The 7483-nt window shown below is 32.4% G+C and overlaps 2 long non-coding RNA genes across 2 annotated transcripts; both read left to right on the forward strand.

Annotated features, from left to right (window-relative positions):
- The first annotated feature begins 1 nt into the window (after nt 1).
- LOC139851771 (uncharacterized) lies at nt 2–989 on the forward strand. The gene is made up of 3 exons (XR_011760717.1): nt 2–412; nt 613–667; nt 767–989. It is a non-coding gene; the product is annotated as an uncharacterized lncRNA (long non-coding RNA).
- A 2834-nt stretch (nt 990–3823) lies between these two features.
- Nucleotides 3824–5841, forward strand: LOC139855702 (uncharacterized). The gene is made up of 4 exons (XR_011761527.1): nt 3824–4370; nt 4683–4900; nt 5143–5200; nt 5599–5841. It is a non-coding gene; the product is annotated as an uncharacterized lncRNA (long non-coding RNA).
- The last annotated feature ends 1642 nt before the right edge of the window (nt 5842–7483 follow it).

Genomic DNA, 7483 nt, shown 5'->3' on the forward strand with positions numbered 1-7483 from the left:
TAACACTGTGATTAGTGCTAACCAATTGGTATTTTTCTCCATTCCTCTCATATATCGTCGTAACACCCTTAATGCTAGGTTTTGAAAAAGACTTTTCATGTCATTCCCATTTAGGTCTGATTCGGATCCCTCCGTTGTTTCCTTTTCCTTTGGTAACTGAAAGTTTACTGTGTGCATTTTGGAAGTAAATTTGGTATTCCAATGTGTTATGCATATGTTTGTTTATGTTTAATTGAATTATTAGCATGTGTTATTCGACTTTGGAAATATCATGATAAAGTTCTACTAAATGTATTTCAATTCTGATTAATTATGCAGGTATCGGTGTTGACGGAATTGGGACATCAATTAACTACATGGATCGGATAGTATTGTGACAACTTTTGGTTTTGACAAAGCCAAAGCTTGAAAGGTATAGTTAATTTGTTTATCTACAAATAAAGTGCCTCATGAGCATCATATCGCATCCCTGGTTGTTATTTCATTTGTAATTTAAGGCTTAAAACTCCTTATGGGCCCTGCCCTAACCTGAAGGTGTAAACATGAAGCAGGCAATGAGTGAAAAATAGTTTTCAAAATAAGTCGTTAATTGTGTGCGTTAAACTGGATCAGGTTGATTTCAGGGAAACATAATATCTGTGGAGCAAAGGATGATGTATATATATAGGTAAGTTACATCTTTGATAGCAATACTCATGGTTGTATATCGAGCGTGGATCAAATATTTCAACAACGATATTAATCTGTTATTTTTATCACGTTTCAGGTACCAAATTTGACACGATCACAAAGTATTTTGAAACCTACCATCAACATGTGAATGGACACTGGAAACAGGTTTTTTGAAAACATACCTTTTAAGAATGGTCACTTAAAGATTGAAATTTTATCTTCTTATAACAGTTACTCTACTTTATTACTATAATTTTCTTGAACTACAAATGCTGCATTTATTTGTTTCTTATATACATTTTTTGTCGATTACATTTCTGTGCTCATATGTAATGTATTATATTTCTATATTTCTATTTTTTATTTTTATTATCGAAAAGAAATTTTTGCGGGTCTTAATAGTTAGACACTTTGCAAAAAACTATATCTACTTTATCCGGACATGATTTTGTCAGTAAAGGGAATGAGTGTGCTGCGACAAACTTTACAAGGCACATGTCAAGTTTGAAAAGTTACAATTTTTATATACTTAATGGAACAGGTAAACCAATAAGTAGACTTTTTATAGATAATATGATCGATTGTAATGAAATAGTCAAATACTAAACTTTGTTATATTTGTTATGTAGGCTGATAAATTGCGTTAAAAAAGTTTTATGCGAAGGATATTGAAAGAGGAACTAAAAAATGCTTCAGTGTTACAGTAAATGACTATTTATTGTTAATGTTTGTATTATACTTAATTTATACTCCCTCCATCCCATCTTAAGTGTCCACATTTCTATTTTGGGATGTCCCATTTCAAGTGTCCACTTGCTTTTTCAACCAATCAAAATGGGTTATTCTGGAGAGAGATGATTTCTTATTGGTGGAGAATGGAGTTAGTGAGATTTCCTAAAACTGTGTGCAAAAAGTAAGTGGACACTTATAGTGGGACGGAGGGAGTATCTCATATTTTGTTTACCAACATTTTTGCCTTCATTTGTTTATTATACATTTTTTGTGTCGAAATACGTCATGAGCTAATACATGATTTATTATTTTTGAAAATTTTATTGTTGAAACCCGCGAATTCGCAGGTCTTAAGCTAGTTAAACTTTGAAAATAAAAGAAAATACTTCGTAAATAAATAAGAAAAATAATAAACGTAGTCTTATTTACACCGTACAAGCATTTAAAGTCTTAAATTAATTTAATTCTAATTTAAGTCCATGTTATGTTATACCAGGTGAACATTAAATTAGGTAGCTCATAATTGGATTAATGAATACAATATAGTAAATATAAGTAACATAATTTAAAGAAGACATTGAAATGTAAATAAAGAATATCTTGAATTAAGAAAAGTATAAATAAACTAAGCCTAAGAACTTGTAAAGATAATTAACTTGAAAGGTAAGAAAATAATACTCTAAAAATAAACTAATAAACCTAAGAACTTGTAAAGATAATCAACTTGAAAGGCGAGAAAATCCGTACTAAAAATTAAAAGAAAAAATTGTTACAAACTATACAAATCTGCCTCGTATTTATAGTCGAAAAACCTGAAAATCCGGATATGACATTCGGTCGCTAGATAGCCTTCACGGCCGGCATTTGCTCTCTTCTACCGTCATATTTAGCCGGAGGCTAACCACCACAGACGACTGCTATTCTTCATACTTTAGAACCTTCTTCAGCTTTGAACATATAGCCAGCGGCTAGGCATCACAGCCGTCAGCTCCTCTTAAAATCTGGTTTTCATCTATTTATAAATTGGCCGACAGCTAGACAAATAGACGTCTGCTCTTTCTAAAATTGTTTTCCGACCAGCGTCTAAATCAACAGTTGGCGGCTCTTCTTACAAACTTCAAACTCTTGATTTCTTTGATTCGGCCGGCAACTAGAGGATACAGCTGACAGTTTTTCCACCTGGTCATCAACTTTTAGACTTTTTGCATTTCATCCTCTAAACTCCGACTTTTGACAATCGAGCACTAAACTTCATCAATTCACCTAGAAGCGCTTATAATTTGTTCCTTATACATGAAACGTCAGAACTTTACAGAAATTGGAAAATATTTAGCTTAAAATAACAAGATACTGCCTAAAAATAATTCATAAAACATGTATAATATAGGTGGTATCAGTTCACCACAATTCTCGAAATCACAACTTGAAGGTTTATGAGTTATATCGATACCGCTCGGCCAAAGACATTTTAGTAGTGTTAACATTTATTGAGAGTTAGAAAATTTTTATGAGTAAGAGTGTAAGACTCGTAGAATCATGACCTACCAGATAACTTATAGGAGTATATAATTGAAAGTTATTGTGTTTCCTTGGTCTCGTACATGTCATGATATATAGTAATACAACTATATAGGTGACCCTCGCTTTGCCGCGAACTTTGCACGATTACAAAACGAACATCCAAAAATACTTCTTTTTATAAAACTCGAGGTCTTGTGAGTACAAACTCATTTCTTTACTTAAATATAACAAACAATAAATATATTAGGATAGCTATAGTTCTCACGACTCAAAAGTTGTGGAACTATAAACCTACAACAAAAAGCTATAAAAGATTAATTCCCATGTATATTAGTATAAATGGGTAAATGTCAACACAAGTTGATAACTTTTAAAGAAACTAACCGAGAAGTGAATTTCTTTCAATTTATAATCTATGATATTTATGAAAATATAATTAGTAAATCGATTTCAATACAAATTACAAATATATCTATCTATCTATAATCTATAATCTATCTATATATCTATCTATCTATCTATCTATTCTATAACTTATAATAGGGAGCTGATACGTACACCAATTACTTTTTGTCATACACCACCAAAATTTAATTTTGGACCATTTTACCCTTTCTCATAATTAATTTAGGGAAAAGGGCCTTGAGTTAGAAAGGGTAAAATAGTCAAAGATTGTAGTTTAGTGGTGTATGGCAAAAAACAAGTGGTGTACGGATCAACTCCCCTTATAATAATACATATACATATGCCACGTGTCTACTAATACATATTTCCCACCCCTTATTCTTCTAATGCCTCACAACTTGACATCTGTCCACAAATCATTGGCCGAACTTTTTAACAATTAAAAAAAAAAAATGTGTTCGAACGTCACTTGCTTCTTCCCCATTCATTCATTCATTCCTTCCATACTCTCCATCCCTAAAAATCAATTAGGGTTTTCATGTAATAACACTAAATCGTCCACCCAAATAACAAACATCTGCCACCAAATTACAACTGTCCCTGTTGTAAATGCACTTCCAAATTAAAATTAAGGGTATCCACCCAGGGTTTCATATGTCACGATTCACAAATCAGTTCCAAATCAAAATTACGACAATGAATTCGCCCTCAATTGATTACCCAGTCGTTATGCCAACTGTCGCTAGCGCAAATTCCATAACGAGAAATTACGGCAATGGATTCACCTTCAATTGACTAATCCGACGTTATACCGACAGTCACCACCGCCATCGATTACTCTGTCGTTATACTCGGTCAATACCGTTTCCTATCGCGAGAATGTCGATGATGAAGATTTAGGCGGTTGCGAGAAGCAAGTTCTAAGCAGAAATCCGGCGGTGGCGATGAAGATCTCGTCGTGGAAGTCAAGTAGAAAGAATGCTCCAGGTCTTGGATTATTAATTGAAAAGCATTTAGTAAATTAAAGTATAGATTTCACTGTAAGTTTTTTCACTTTTTTGTTGTTTTATTTATTATTATTTTTTTTGCTAATTTTTTTTTATTTTTTATTTTTACTTTATGTGAATTTAGAAGGAACAATGATATTACTTCGTTTTATCTTTTCAATTCTAATCTTATGTCTAATTTGTTGTTTATGCAATAATAATTTCATGTTTGTTTGTTCGTTTTTTCTTCTTTAATTGTGTAAACATTTGAACTGTATTTAGTTTCGATGGTTTTGTAATTGTAGGCTGTTTTAGTTCATGTTTTTAACTATTATAATTGATAATTGATGGTACTTGAATTTGCAGAGTTCGTTATCTTCCTGGGTATGAATGGTTAATGCCTCAATTGCTTTGTTGTGGAAGTCATTTTCGGAGTGTCGCTGGAATCAAGCTTGTGAATTGGTACATATTTCTAATGAGTTAGTTCATCGTGTTAGTGTTAGTTTGGATGGGAAGTTTTCGGAGGACATTCTATATATCATGGGAAGTTTTTTTTTTTTCTTTTCTTGGAGGACATTCTCTAGGTAAGCTTCTGTTATATTATGGCATCATTTATAACATGCTTTTGAAATATGTACCTTACTTAAAAAGATTAGGTGTTTAAGGATTTGAATACTAATTAGACCAGAAATATATTAATGACTAATTGACTGCATCTTCTATTTTCTTTATAAAAGATTATTTGGTAAATTTCGAAATTTGCTTAATTTATTGACCGTCTTCAATTCAAGATCTCGATTGCATCAGTTTTTATTGATTGCATCAGGTTTTATTGATTTACAAAATCAAGATTGCTGAATTTAGACGTCCCATTGGAACCGAAGGTGCATAATAACCCTATGCTATTTTCAATATCTCGATTGCATTTATGTTTGGTACTATCGAGTGTAAATATCAAGAACTTATCAATCTTAATTATGAGGGTAAAATTTTTGTTTAACTATCTACTGAACGAGAGTTTGCTAAAGGTATCCACTTCTATTTTTATTTTGTTAAACTTCATTATTTGTGGTTGTGGGTGTTCGCTTTATACACACATCCTTAACTAACAATGATGGTAAGTATGTATGGGTCAACATGGGCGGGTTGGGTAAGGCTGCAAACGGGTAAGTTATTGTATGGGTAATATGTTGTAGATGTAAATAATAAAATATCATAGTTGTTGCTCTATTGCTATTACTGCCAACCCAAAACTTCCTTTTTTGATTTTGAACTACTGCAGTTAATTTGGGATTTGAATTCGGATGTCGAAGAGCGTAAGGTATTTTGACAAAGACAATGATTTTAATCCTGTAAGTTTTTATAGATTGTTTTTATTTTATCAAGCACTGTATTGTATTTGGATTGACTATATTTGGGGATGTTACTGAATCATTAAATTTATACTACATGTATATAACGTTTACTGAATCATGATACCTGTGGTATCATCTTCACTAATATAACGTTTATTTTTAGTGGTAATTTGGCCAAAATTCAAAGAAGATAATGCAGACTTCTTCACTGCACAAAAGGAAACTTACCATGAGTGGTAACATTTTTAAATTATAAAAGGGACATATGTAACACCCCGGTTCTAAACAAGAAACGGGTAGTCACTTTTATTAATAATATTAAAGTCTCGATGGTATTTTGAACAAACGACTAATCGCGAAAAGAGTATCATTAAACATCGTGAAAGAGTTCATGGCGTGGTGAAAGCTCACTTGGCTTAACCCGGGTATGTATTTTATTATACTACATAAGAAGGCTTATAAATGGGGTGTGCCATTTGAGCGGGTCATGTAACGAATATTAACGTATTACTATACCAAGTTTTAAGTCGCCGTGCAACGCACGGGCTATTAAAGCTAGTTACAAATATATACTATGATAACAATTCTATTACTGCAATAATGGGCAGTATAATTTTTTCAACTTTTAAAGTGCTACATTTGATATAGAATCAAACCTGTTCATGACGGTTCAGTAAATCAGAATGCGTTGATGTATCTTCCAAAAGCATAGAGAGAATCTACCAATTAAAAAGGAAATAAAAATCACGTAACATATATCGACATAACTATGAGAATCTTGAATGAAGACTTGAACTACATCTAAAACTCCACCTAATTCTTGAGTATCTACAATGCTTAAACCTCTCAGAAAAACATAAGAAGATGGATGAAATGCAAGGAATTATATAGGTATTCTTTCTTACTTACGCAAGCTCGTGAGTAGTTCAAGTAGAGGCTGGTTTTCATCGGACATCAGAAGGGGTCACAACTTCCTCATCCTTCACATTTGACAAACTGAATCATGCGAAAAAAAAACTAACACAAATCAAAAGATTGCTCAACTCCAAGCAACATAATCAGAGTATGGTAAACTCAAACAGTTGATCTAAGTCGTATTTTATATCAAAAAATAACTTATATACTCATTGGATCCGTAGTCGGTGAGAAACTTACCCTTCTGATATCGGTATGGGTAATATTATTATTAAAATTTTGAACTTACAAAACTCAAACCCCCGGCCATCGAAATCTAAGGACATAATTTCATTCCTCGTCCCTGAACTTTACATCATTTTTGACTCTCTGTCCTTTTTCTTTTTTTTGTGCACTCCTCGTCCCTTAAGAATCATATCACTACATCCCTCGTCCTCCCGTCTACTTTCTGTCTATTTCAACCGTTAAGTCAAGCATGTGCAAAGCATGTGAGGGTATTTTAGTCTTTCTTCGTCTTTGTTCCTTTTACCCCTTCCTTATCTACTTGACTTCTCCCTAATTCATCCCTAAAAAAAAATATAAACCCTAATTTCTGCTACAATGCACGACATATACGTATTTATCAATTATCAATGAAGAAATTGATATGTGCAACCGTCTGTAATACCAGTTCTGTGAATAACAATTTACCAACATCAATGGAGAATAATTAATACCAAGGGAGATTAATACCAGTTCTGTAAATAACAATTTACCTGCATCAATGCTTATGCCCCACCTTCAAAACCTCTTTCAACAAACATGGATTCAACAGGTAAATCGAATTTACTATAAATACTCGTATTAATTAGTTTAGCAACATTCTTACCGGTCACATGTTTTTTTTTTTTTTTTTTT

This window comes from Rutidosis leptorrhynchoides, chromosome 6, assembly GCF_046630445.1.
Source record: "Rutidosis leptorrhynchoides isolate AG116_Rl617_1_P2 chromosome 6, CSIRO_AGI_Rlap_v1, whole genome shotgun sequence".
Lineage (NCBI taxonomy): Eukaryota > Viridiplantae > Streptophyta > Magnoliopsida > Asterales > Asteraceae > Rutidosis > Rutidosis leptorrhynchoides.